At 45.9% G+C, this 13,671-nt stretch overlaps 1 protein-coding gene across 2 annotated transcripts in view; it reads right to left on the bottom strand.

The window, feature by feature from the left end:
* LOC102574853 (melanopsin) overlaps positions 1-13,671 on the bottom strand; it is a 112,142-nt gene that overhangs the window by 56,097 nt on the left and 42,374 nt on the right. The gene's annotated exons all lie outside the window — the stretch shown is intronic.

The raw sequence follows: 13,671 nt of genomic DNA, 5'->3' as shown, positions 1-13,671 counted from the left end.
TAAATATTAACATGCTGCAAAAAACTCCAGGGCTTGTTGCACTGGAGTTTACTGGTCCCAGACACATGTTTACACATATGCCTGGGATCACAGCATGTTGAGCTGGATCAGAGCAGTTCTGGCTGGCAGGGGGCACAGTTGGTCAGCCTGCCAGCCTGGGGTTGTTTCCTCTGGCTCAACATGCTGCGGAGGGGTGGCTGGGGCATGAGGGTGCTTTAGCATGGGGTTAGCCAGCAGGCAGCCCTGACACTGAAGTATCCTTGTCCCCCAGCCAGCATGTATACGTGCACTGCTGCAGAGTAAAAGTCTGTGGCAGGATAGTATTTCTATTTACAAGTACTATCCTTCTGTGGAATAAATTACTTTACTCTGGCCTAATAGGGGTGCACATGGCATTTACTGGTGGCATTTACTGCATAGCTAATTAGTCAACTGTGCAGTAAGCATCTCATGTAGACAGCCCCCCTGAGAACTATTCTGTTCCAAACAAGGAAGAAAAAATTCTTCTAGGATCTCTAAGACTAATAGGGACTGCAGCCTATTCAGTATTCTAAAGAGATGCAGAATTTTGCATCTCCACCATCTATAACCCTGCTGGGGCAATAGAATGTACAGTCTTATAGCTATAGGATATTTGAATTCTGGGTCTTAGGTGCAGATCTTGAAGTGAGTTCTATAACTGCAGCTCTGATGACCTCACCAATATTGAGTAGACACCGATATTTGCCCACAGAATGATACGTCTTGGTCTAACTGCTTGCTTAGGGCACGATCATGTCTATCTAAATCATGCCAGTTAAAAAATTGTCTACAGATGCAAAACTGACACTGTGGCTAGGGATAGAAATTACACATAAACTGGTATAAGTGATTGGAAACCACTTGGTGTTGGGCAGAAATCTGTAACGTAACAGAAGTTCAGCACGCATAAACCACTTCCAAAATGGTTGAAACCAATTTAAGATAAACCTGGATGAATATAGTATCAGGCTTAACTGATTTAGGTTAAATCGGTTTACTGAACTTGTGCCCCAGATCCCCTCCAGATTCAAGTTAACTCATAGTCCCCCAGCATCCCAGGATGCTTTGCAACTCCCCTGCAGCCCTCTCCAACACAGAGTGGGTGGGCTAGCCTTGCCCCAAGCTGTCTGGTCCAGCTAAGCAGGGAAGCATGTTCTGGCATGTGGCTGCATTGATAGAATCAAAATTGAATACCTGTTCATTTGCTTATCAGTTCAATCTACACACCTTAGATTAACCTACAAAGGATAGAATTGATTCAGCCTTGTGCTTTTTTGACTGCCTGTAAATTTGACACTATGGAGAGATGGGTGACTAGCTGGAGAAAATAGCTGCAAGAGTTTAGTGTAAACCAGATGCAGGGACCTCTAAACTCTTGCTGGATGCTGGTTTCCCAGGTTCTCAATTCTCCCCAGGTTCATAATTACTGATATATAATCATTAAAGACTGTTTCTACATGTGGATTGGGTATATATTAATCAAAGGGATTGGTCATGAAAACTTCCCTTTCTCTACCCCCAGCTAAGTGCAGAATTTATAATAAGATATTTAATCCAGGTGCCCAAAGGTGATGAGGTTATCAGTTCTTGCCTTCATATTAATTGTTTAACAACTGTTGAACTATGATGGTCTTTAGAGGTTATCAGTTTGGTTTTGACTCTTGATACAGATTGTCATTCCTTATGGTAATGGATTTCAATTATTTTATGTTATTGTGATCAAGCACTTAGTATTCTCCTGTTTAACTCAGCAAAAAGATGGAATCTGGCCTTGCAAGTACATCTTTACACAAGGTTAACCCAAAATTTATATAATTGTAGTTAAACATTTATAGCAACAGTACCAATACAGTTGGGAAGATATACACAGGATATACACTTATGCAAAGACTTCTAATGCAGGAGTCAGCAACATATGGCCCACAGGCTGGATCCAACTCACAGAGGTCAAAGGCTTTACCTGTGTCTGCACCTGCACTGAGGCTAATCAGTGAGGAGCTGTTCCAGGGCTGAGCAACTTCTAGTTGCACCTTTGCTGCACATTCCTCCGACCCCCTAGCCTGCTCCCAGATACAGTATGGGTAGCCATCCTGAGGCTGGGCAGCTGGAAGCTGCATCCACATTGCTGTCACTTCTTCCCCGCCACATCCATCTCCCCCACATTTCCACACTGTGGTGCAGAAATGACAGTAGCATAGATGCAACTTCTAGTTGCTTGGTTCTGGCAAAACTCCTCACTGGTAGGAAGCTGCAACTGTAGCAGAAAGCCCCCTTTTTCTCTAATGTAGCAGAAAGCCCCCTTTTCCTCTTGCCTGCATTTGCTCTCCCCTCTTTGGATATGCTTCTCTTTTTCTACCTTTTCTTCCTTCCTCTCTCTTTCACTTTAAGATAAGGAATTGTATTTTAAAATTTGTATGTGTGCATTTTGTATCTCCCCTTGTAGTTTGGTATTTTTATCTATTTGTGTGCCATGGCATTTGTAGCTTATATTTTATACTCCTCACCTTTCAACTTTCAACTAAATGTGTTTTAGTAAATTATATATTGTAACATTGTTAACAAAGGCAGGAATCAAACTGCCCTTCCCTGTATCAGGCTGGCCTCTGAAAGAGTGAGTGAATCAGTGATTGAATGTGTAACATGGAAGCAGGCAGCAATTATCACCTGGAAGCTGAACTCAATAGAAGACAGTGTAACAACCGGGAAATCTCTATACCTCACTGATCAAGGGCTAGAAGCCCTGGCCTGACTTAATCAACACCAGAGACCAACTTTTGGGCTGAATATCTCCAGATCGACCACTCCCAGAGCCCTATTCTAAATTAATCAACAGACTCCCAAACCTGCACGTACATGCGGACGACCCCTGGAGCTGACAGATGCTGTCCAGTAGCCACCGAGGGAGGGGAAGTCCCACGAGGGTCAATGACCCCTGGATTGGGCAAACCAGAAAACTGGGGAGTCACCAAAGTCTGCCAAGGACAGATAAAAGGCAGTGAAAAGTGACCCTCAGGGGCGCCCTCTTGATCTCCAACTCGACCAGACCTGTCCAGCCAGAAGGACCAGCCGGCGACCCCCTTCTGGAAGATAACACCACACTGAAAGAAGCCTCAACGACAGACTCCAATGCTTGTAGGATAGGTATACCTGACTCTGTAGCCTGCTACTCTGTGTGTGTGTGTGTGTGTGTGTGTGTGTGGACCAGCCCCAAGGTTTATGATTACAGTGTTTCAATCTGCCTAATAAACTAGAATTTTAAGGATCCCAAGTTGGACATTTGTAACTGTTCAACATTATTTGGTGGAGAACGCAGGCATTATTCTAGGATTATTAGCGGATTGGTAATTGGGGAGACTGTGTCTCCAGATAGAACCCACGTCCATGGAGGTGGGTGGGCAATAGTCACCCAAGGGGGTGGATTAGGATTTAGACTCACCCAAGGGGGTGGGCAGACTCAAGGAGGGTCTGGATTTAGTTGTCACCCAAGGGGGTGGATTAGGATTTAGACTCACCCAAGGGGGTGGGCGGACTCAAGGAGGGTCTGGATTTAGTTGTCACCCAAGGGGGTGGATTAGGATTAAGACTCACCCAAGGGGGTGGGCAAACTCAAGGAGGGGTCTGGATTTAGTTGTCACCCAAGGGGGTGAGCATATCTCAAGGAAGGGATTTGGTTATAGAACTGCAGGGGCAGAGTCGGTTGGGAGCGTGAGGACTCAAGGAAACTGAGAGGCTTGAGGCATGTTGAGGAAAATGTCTTTGTTGAGGAAAAAAGCCCCTAAGGTTGGAGCAGGAGGCCAAGAAGATAAGTGGGTACGGAAGGAGGAAATTCCCCCTCTCCATAGGGAGATTCTGAAGGGTGGACCCAGCCCATGGAGGGAGGATGTGTGCACCCCATGGAGGGAGGATGTGTGCACCCCAGGCTTTTCCATAGGGGACATTGAATCTCAATTTGAAAGATTTTGCCTTTGTGAAAAACCCTCGGTTCAAAGGCAACACAATGCCTTGGTCTGGCTGCTGTGGCATGCTGTAAAAACAGCAGTTGAGGAAAAAGCTCAGCGAGCCTCTGAAATTGAGGAAAAGGAGGAGCTAATCCAAATTCTAAAAGATAGATGTATTCAATTGGAAACCAGTAATCAGACTCTAAAGGGGTTGTCTTGGAATTTGGAAAATTAAAATGAGCAATTGAGAAAAATAAATCAAGACAATGCCCAAAAATTGGAATTATTGGACCAAGAAAAGGCTAGCCGAGAAGCCTTGCAAAAATTGGTAAAAATAATGGCTAAAGACCAAGCTGAGAAGGGAGCCAAGGTCAACCATGGCCCCTGTCTAAATACCATTAACCATTTAAAAAAGGAACTCCAGGAGCGCAGCCTGCAAATAGCAGCTGTCATCCGGGGAGACCAAGCCAGGGATCCAGACATCCCCTTCAATCCAGGAGAGATTTGGGGTGGGGAGATATGGGGAGATCCAGAGGATGCAGGGGAGCCCTCTCCTGAAGACCCTAAGTCTGATCAGGAAAGGACCCTGGTGCCTGAGGTGAGCGCAATCACGCGGACCTCAGTCACTCGGGATGCTCAGGGAAAACCCACAGAAACCACACAGGTAAGGGTCCCCCTCAGCGGAGCTGATCTAGCAGCCCTGGGCAAGACCCTGGGATCTGCTAACATTAGGAATTTGGGACAGTGGTTGCAGAAATCCCTGAATGTAGTGGAGTGTGAAACCCTGAGTGTCCGGGAATGGCACCGCCTACTAAGGGCTTGCGCCACCCCAGAAATTCAGGCAGCTATGGATCAGGAGGACAGCTTTTGGGGAGACAATATTCTCCGGAGCATAGTGGGTTTGGGGATCAGTTTGGGAAGAAAGACATTTAAGGGACAGTTTGGGGCTAGCCACCAGACACCTGGGGAACCTGTTAGGGACTATGTGATCCGGTGTGTTATGCTGGGATTGCTGTCAGGGATGGTTCTGCCCCTAGACAAGGAGAACAAAAGGACTTCAGACATAAGAAGTATAGATTACCCTCCTGGGTTTTGGAAGGAGGTACAGGAGGGGATGCATCAGCCCATAATTGGACTGATGGGGCCGCTCCGAGAGACTGGGAGATATGTGCTGGGAGAAGTCCTAGCCCGGGCTCAGGATGCAGAGAGGTTAATTGGACATCAAGGGGGGGTGATTGTAGCCACCCAGTTCAGAGAAAAGCTTAATGACACACCGAATTATATGGTTACCTATTCTAATGAAAGTGCCTACCCCAAACCTGATAGGGGGGTTGGGGTTCCAAATTATCGCCCCAGCCCACACTGGGGTAACCCGAGGTTATCAAAGGAAAGAGAGGGGGAAAATGGGATTCGGTCAGCAGTTTGGAAGTTTTTAATGCAGCATGGGGAACCAAAAGGGAGATGGCATGGAAAGCCTCTAGCCGAGCTGCTTATCAGAATGGCAGAGCTGACTGGGGAGGGAGCAGCACCTCCCCTTTCTAACAGGGTAGCAGCCTCAGCCCCAGTTTCCGAGGAGCACTGATGGAGCACCCGTAATGGGACCCCTGAGCAAAGCCCTGGCTCATGGGAGAAATGGGGGACCCTCATTTGGGATCCAGGAGGGAGACCCCAAATACCTGTTACGGTGGGAACTCAAGGGTATACCAGTGCACTCCTGAACACCGGAGCTGCACTAAATGTATATGGGAGGAAATGGGACCTAAATCAGGAAAATGGGTACATGTGTCCCAAGAAGCTGTTTAAGGGGGCAGAATAGATCTAACCCTGAATCTAGCCTTGTTAATAGGATTCTTTGTGTCATGAGGAGAGCATCCCAGTGACCCAGCTTGGAGAAAAGAAAAGAAAAAAAAAAAAAAATGAGCCACCAACCACCTAACCCTGGAGGAACAATCTCTTAACCCTGCTGGCCACCCTTCTTGGCTAGCAGGAAGGAACGGCTCTGAGCCGTTGGAAAATACGCATCGGACGGGCTGATCAGTGCCCACCTCGATGTTGAGGCAGGAAAAGGCCAGAGAAGTCTTTGACTTGTGACGGCCACCCTCCTGTAGGTAACTGCTCCACTTTTTCACTATAAAAGAAAAGTACCCAAAAAAAATGGAAAATGCTGTGTGCACTGCCACTGCACATGTCAGCATTGCACTTTGTAAATATGAATAATCAGCCGCTACAAGGTGTTTTCCTTGGCAGGTTTGTGTGTGTTTGTTTTCTTTTGCAGAAACCACAGTATAGTCAAAGGTGACCGACAAACCATGAGGCCTCACTACTATCAGCAGCATCTTCCTCATCACAGCCATGGCAAAAATTGTCTTGTCTGTTTGTGTTGTCTTGTTATATGTTTTGTGTTTGTTTGTCTGGTTTGTTTTAAGTTGTCAGTTTAAATAGATATGATATCATAAAGATATAATAAGGGTAATTGGTAATACCTCATCTAAAAATTGGACCTGTCTGTGGATCCCAGCCCAGAACACTTCCGTCCAGTTGGACTGGAAAGTTGTTCTGATATTTGAAACAAGGGCAGCAATTCTCAAAAGGTTTTATATTCCACTTGGTTAGCAAAAGGATATTTATTAAGGGTCATGTGTACTTTTTTTTTTTTTTTGGTTTTGTTTTTTCTCTGTACTTCTCTTAAGGATTTAAATGCTATTTAGAATATCAGTATAATAAGATGTGTGTAAAAAAAAAAAATCCTGCATTCAAAGTCATATTTTAATAAGCAAAGAGACAACTATACCATTGTAACTGTTCAAATCAACCTCGTTATGTTATTTTCTCTCTCCCACCCCCCAAGGCTTTTCTCTGTCAATATCTTTTAACTGCCTAAGTTTTAACTTCAAACCAGCTGAAGATGACACACCTCCTGTCTATATAGCTGAACAATGGTGTTCAAACAGTATAGTGACATCACCCCTGTGTAAGGCCAATGTCAAGGGGGGGGAATAATGTAGCAGAAAGCCCCCTTTTCCTCTAATGTAGCAAAAAGCCCTCTTTTCCTCTTGCCTGCATTTGCTCTCCCCTCTTTGGATGTTTCTCTTTTTCTACCTTTTCTTCCTTCCTCTCTCTTTCACTTTAAGATAAGGAATTGTATTTTAAAATTTGTATGTGTGCATTTTGTATCTCCCCTTGTAGTTTGGTGTTTTTATCTATTTGTGTGCCATGGCATTTGTAGCTTATATTTTATACTCCTCACCTTTCAACTAAATGTGTTTTAGTAAATTATATATTGTAACATTGTTAACAAAGGCAGGAATCAAACTGCCCTTCCCTGTATCAGGCTGGCCTCTGAAAGAGTGAGTGAATCAGTGATTGAATGTGTAACATGGAAGCAGGCAGCAATTATCACCTGGAAGCCAAACTCAATAGAAGACAGTGTAACAACCGGGAAATCTCTATACCTCACTGATCAAGGGCTAGAAGCCCTGGCCTGACTTAATCAACACCAGAGACCAACTTTTGGGCTGAATATCTCCAGATCGACCACTCCCAGAGCCCTATTCTAAATTAATCAACAGACTCCCAAACCTGCACGTACATGCGGACGACCCCTGGGGCTGACAGATGCTGTCCAGTAGCCACCGAGGGAGGGGAAGTCCCACGAGGGTCAATGACCCCTGGATTGGGCAAACCAGAAAACTGGGGAGTCACCAAAGTCTGCCAAGGACAGATAAAAGGCAGTGAAAAGTGACCCTCAGTGGTGTCCTCTTGATCTCCAACTCGACCAGACCTGTCCAGCCAGAAGGACCAGCCGGCGACCCCCTTCTGGAAGATAACACCACACTGAAAGAAGCCTCAACGACAGACTCCAGCGCTTGTAGGATAGGTATACCTGACTCTGTAACAGCCTGCTACTCTGTGTGTGTGTGTGTGTGTGTGTGTGTGTGTGTGTGTGTGTGTGTGTGTGTGTGTGGACCAGCCCCAAGGTTTATGATTACAGTGTTTCAATCCGCCTAATAAATTAGAATTTTAAGGATCCCAAGTTGGACATTTGTAACTGTTCAACACAACCATGTCCCAGACAAGGAGCAAGGTTCTGGGAGAAGCAGCAACAGCAGCATGGTTGCAGCTCTCATGTACCTGGCCCTGGTCTGGCTGCAGGGAAAGCCCATTGCCTCTGACAGGACATGAAAGCCACCCAGCCTACATTTGATCAGAGCCTAATTGTTCCAGTCTGTAGCTAGGAAAAGGTTGCTATTCGCTGCTCTGATATATTCCTTACAAGTAACTCATATTAAGCAAGTTAGTATTCACTCAGAATGTTTGCCTTTCTAGCAGATGTCTAAAACTGAAAGGTACAAGGACTAAACACAGACAGAAGGCACAGACAGAAGTGACAATTTTTGCTCAATCAGGCCCCTGAAAGCGCTCTACAGCAGTGACCAAACAGAATTGTACAGCTGCAAAATGCTTTAAAAGGGCCAAATTCTGCAAAAGTCTGAACCTTCATTGTGTGAGGGTTCAGATGAAGACATTTCAAAACACAGAGTCTTCATTAACTTGTGTCTTCCTGCCTCCCAGCCTCATAGCTGTTTTCAGAGAAGCAGGAAAGGGAACAGAGGGAGTCTGGTCTGGGGCTTTTCCAGTCAGCAGTGGAGGGGTGGGCAGGTGGATCGGAGTGCACCCACAAGGTGGGGACTCCAAATTATGTGCCCTACCCTTCAGTACTGGCTTGGGAACCTCTAAAAAGAGCTCCCTCTTCTGCCTTTTCCCCCTCCATTTCTGAAAACAGCACTCGGGCTGGGAGGAGGTGCCGTTGCTAGGGAAAACCGGCTGCAGGCTCACAGCCAGCAGCTAGATTCCCCAACCCCCCTTGCCCCTGGACCCAACAGTGATCTTCTGTTTGGTCCAGGGGATCGTTGTAACTCAGAACACTTCCTGCAAAGCATTCTGAGTTACAGCGGAGAGCTGTTCTTCTGTCTGTGCCCTAAAAAGGCAAAGAACACAGGATCTAGAGCAGAGGCAGGCAAAGTCCCAGTTGCAGGCTGGATCTGGCCAGCAGTAGACTCCATTTCCCAGCAGCCCATGCCCACATGGCTGGGGCCGGTCTCCATGGAGACTCCAGCTGCTGTGTTGTGATAGCACAAGGCTGGGGTTGTCATGGAGACAGGGCCCAGACATGCTGGCAGGGTGTGTGGCAGCAAGGTCAGGGGGCTGCTCCAGAGCCACTGGGACCTTATGGTGGGGGCTGCTTGGTCCAGGGCCAGGGCAGAGCCATGATCCCAGCAGCTCCGGAGCAGCCCCCTACCCTGCCACACATCCCGTCAGCATGGCTGGGGCCGATCTCCATGGCAACTGGAGCCTTGCACTATCACAGCGCAGCAGCTGGGGTCTCCATGGAGACTGGCCCCAGCAATGTGGCCAGGGGCTACTGGGAAACGGAGTCTGGCTGCCAGCCGGATCCACTGTTTTGCTCACCCCATCTACAGGTTGCCAGCAGAACTAAATGAACATGCATACCTTTAATAGGAAAGAATTTCCTGACATTGGCTGTGTAAATTCTGTACCTGTAGTCCACAAACCATTCTCTATAAGATACAGTTTTTTGGGTTTGGGTTTACAGCAAAACGTCCTGTAAAAAGTTGTTTCATTTTTTAGATTTGTTAAAAAAACCCCAAAACATCCAACCAATTTGAACTGCATCTGAACCCTTTAGCTCATGATTCCTGACTTATGCATGCTATCTAAACTCATCACAATCAAAAAGGCTAAAAAAAGAAGTTGGTCTCACTCAAGTAAGTCGAATGATCAAAAGATTTTTTATTATGGTGAAATAATGCCTATAAAGTCTCATCTTTGTAGTGTTCACAGCTGAACTATTGGCAGTATTTGCAATTCACCATTTGTAAGTTATCCACAAATAAACTATTTTCATATATTTTTCTTTATTCAGAACTATAAGAAAAATCATTTATGCAAACATATAGAACCCATAGCCTACTTGGAAATTATTCACTGGGTGCATCTACATGTGCAATTAAGTTGAAGAAATAAACTCTGGTGCTTATGCCAGAATTCATTGCTTCCTGGGCACCATAGAATCATAGAATGTTAGGGCTGAAAGGGACCTCAGGAGGCCATCTAATCCAACCCCCTGCTCTACAGTCACTAGAAAATGGTGCATTAAACTAATCTACTGCACAATAATTGCTGTGCAAATGTAGACACTGATGCTTTACTTCATATTAGATTACTTTAATGCCCAGTAAAATGTTTCATGTAGTTGTACCCTGAGTGGAACAAACCTTGATCCCAAAAGCATGAAATATTTGGTCCACAAGTATTTAGCAGAGCTGCTTCAAGATTTGGATACTGAAAGACTGTTGGGCTATGCAGCCTCTCACTGGATCAGAGCTGGGTCAGCACTGTTTACATGTGTGCCTGGGAGTGTAGTATGTTGAGCCGGGTTAGAGCAGCTCTGGCTGGCAGGGGCCCAGGGGACAGCCTGCAGTTGCTTTGACCCAGGACATCATGCTGTGGACGGGCTGGCTGGGGCATGAGGATTATCCAGTTGGGGCTAGCTGGCAGTCAGCCCTCACACTGAAGCACCGCTATGCCCCAGTCAGCCCCTCCAGCATCTACACGTATGCACACTAAAGAATAAAGTAAATACAAGTGCTATCCTGCCAGGAGTTGATTAGTTTATTCCTGCCTAATAACACTGCATGTATAGATGCGAAACATTTACTGTGGAGCTAATTCATCAGTTCCACAGTAAACATCTCATGTAGACATGCCCAGTAACTACTAATTAGGCTTTGTACCTTACTATTTGTGCTTCATAATTTATTCACCTAAGTAACATGAGGACTCCCCAATCCATAATAGCTGCACAACCACTTACGGTGTCATTACTCCTGGAAATGCAGATTGAAAAGGGAGGGAGGAAGGTTCACATAGGGTGGGATTTTCAGAAGATCTTATTAGTGTCCTAACTTTGCTCCTATTTAAGGCTTTAAGAATTTGCTTCTAATTTAGATAAGGGTCAGAGCTAGTCAGGGAGTCTAGCCCTGAGAGTCACAGGAAGAGGAGTTCTGGGCAGCAGGACTGCAGCCAGCTGAGTTGGGATAGAAGGCACTTGAGGCTTGCAGAAGGGTCTGTGGGATGGAGGCAGTCTCAACTGGCCCAGGAGTAGGGAAAGAGGCCTGGGAGCAAGGCTCGAGCTCAGGAACAGGGCAGACAGACAGAGGACTAGGAGCAGGGATAGAGCCTAGGAAAAGGGAAAAGAAGCTCAGTGATTGAGACAAAAGGAGCCTGGAGATCAGGGCCAGGGGCCTATAGCCTGGGGAGGGGCAGAAACAGGGCAAAGAAGTTCAGGGATTAGGAAAATGGAATCCAGAGAATGGGGCCAGGGCCTGAAGCCCAGGAGGGGTGGCAGTAGGAGCCTGATAGGGTGGGATGTAGCCTATCCCATATAGGCAAATTGCCCAGGTGGGGAGTGCAGGCAGGGAGGCTGTGTTCAGGAGAGGCTGTATTCATGAGAGGCAAAGTGCCTGGGAGAGACAGAAAAGCCTGGAAATCACGCCATGGAGTTGCCGAGGTAGGTGAAGTGCCTGGGCAGGGAGGTCCAGTCCCAGGGATTGAGGCCATGGCACAAGAAGGCTGATGAAGGATACGATTGTTACCACCTGCAAGGCATGGGCATGGTGTAATGGGTGGTCAGAGCCACATAATTAGCCCTTAAGGCAATGACCATGGACAACTGTGGTTATGACAGTAAGATCAGGCTTGGGAAGCCCTGGGACAGCCTTTCTTTTTTCTAAATAGATAATAACTTCTAGGCATGGTGGGTGAGTAAAGGAGAGAGTGCCCAAAGAAAGCCAGACTAGGCAAGGGCTGAGTGGCCACCCTTGGGATGAGTGCTTGTTAAGCCTACCCATGCTGTTTTGGTTTCACACTTGGCAATCAGCGACTGGGGGACCCCCCCCATCAGCGATCTGGTGCCCCCCCCCAGACTTGGGAGAAACCAGTTGCCCATGCTGCTCCATGTTCTAATTAGAATGCTCCAGCATGGCATTACTATCATGTGTATAAGCCCCCCGCATTTTTTAAATGGTTGTGGGGGCACTTTATCTAAACTTCATCAAATGTGGTTTAGATAAAGCGTCCGATGGACGTTTTTAAATGCATGGGGGCTTAATACACATGTTGGTGAGGCATTTTACTTAGAGCAGCTGTCTAGGAACTGCTCTAATTAAAGTGTGCCTCCTCCCACCTCCCGAGCATACGTATAGGCAGCCGTAGAGACTAATTAGTTCAGCGGCATAAGTTTTCATAGGTGACAACATCTGATGGAGTAGGCTGTAGCTTATACCTTTCTGAATGAGTTAGTCTTTAAGCTGCAAAAAGAGACACTATGGACACATCTACACAGGCATATTAATGCAACACAAACTCTGGTGCTTATTGCACCAGAGTTTTTATCCTGGGCCAGGAGTAGGGACAACACGCTGTTGTCCCAGACCCACATGTAAACACCATGTTTACATGTGGGTCTGGGACAACAGCGTGTTGAGCCAGGTCGGAGCAGCCTCAGCTGGCAGGGGGTCCCAGGGTCAGCCTGCCAGCCAGGCTCAAAGTACTGCAGAGGGGCTGGCTGGGGCATGAGGGTGCTGCAGTTAGCCAGCTGGCTCTGCACTGAAGTACCCTCATGCCCCAGCCCCAAATGTGTCTACATAGGCACTGCTGAGCATGAACAAACTCTGCAGCATGATAGTACTTGTATTGACAAGCACTAATGTGCTGCTGAGTATATTAGTTTCCTGTTGCCTAATAGGGCCACGCGTTTAGATGCCAAGACATTTCCTGTGGTGCTAATTAAGCAACTCTACAGTAAATGTCATATATAGACACACCCTATAGAAGCTTCTCCCCTTCCCTGACAAGAATGAAATCTTAGACAATTAACACTGCCATCTAGTGGTATTATTATTCATATATTATAAGTACCTCTTCCGTCTGTTTTGACCAAAGACTTGTTAAACAGTCGCTTTATAAAAGATGGTCTTTGAAATACTTGCTAATGAGCCAAGAGAAATCCTGAAAAAATACTGATATAGACGACATTCTTTTTCTATACAATAACCCCTTTTTATTTAAAATGGGTACAAGGACATAAATTGCATGAAAAGAGGTATTTTCACTCGATTCTTGAAAACCAAATGTTTTAGGATTTGTACAAATAGAATTGCTTCAACATCTCCTGAATTTCTCTCTCTCCTGACTGGGATAAAATTAACCCCCCCTCCCCCCCAAACCAAAAAGAACAATGAAGAAAAATGATTACAAAAAAAAAAAAATACAAAAGTAGAATTTTTTCTTTTGCCCTTCCCAGCTTAACAGAAAAAAACATTATTGCTGTTCACTGGGCAAGAGAAATTTCCATATCATGTAATATAATCAGATATGATAATTAGCTATATAGCATGTCCTGTGACGCATGACATCCTTAAGGCCAGCGGTCTATCTGGGAACAATTTCATGGCAGCTGTCCACAAAGCTTCTAGTTTAGGCAAAGTTTGAGGCTTAAGCAGCTTCTGGGAAATGCAGTGCAAGTCTGTCCTGGTTTCGATACCATTCAAAGGGATACCACATTAGCTTACTCAGTTATTAAGTACATTTTATTTTCTTTTGAGACAGACCACTGAAATACCAAGCACTT

The sequence above is a fragment of the Alligator mississippiensis genome, chromosome 2 (assembly GCF_030867095.1).
Source record: "Alligator mississippiensis isolate rAllMis1 chromosome 2, rAllMis1, whole genome shotgun sequence".
Taxonomy (NCBI): domain Eukaryota; kingdom Metazoa; phylum Chordata; order Crocodylia; family Alligatoridae; genus Alligator; species Alligator mississippiensis.
Note: the sequence above shows the minus strand (reverse complement) of the source record. Positions and strands in the feature narration are given on the sequence as shown.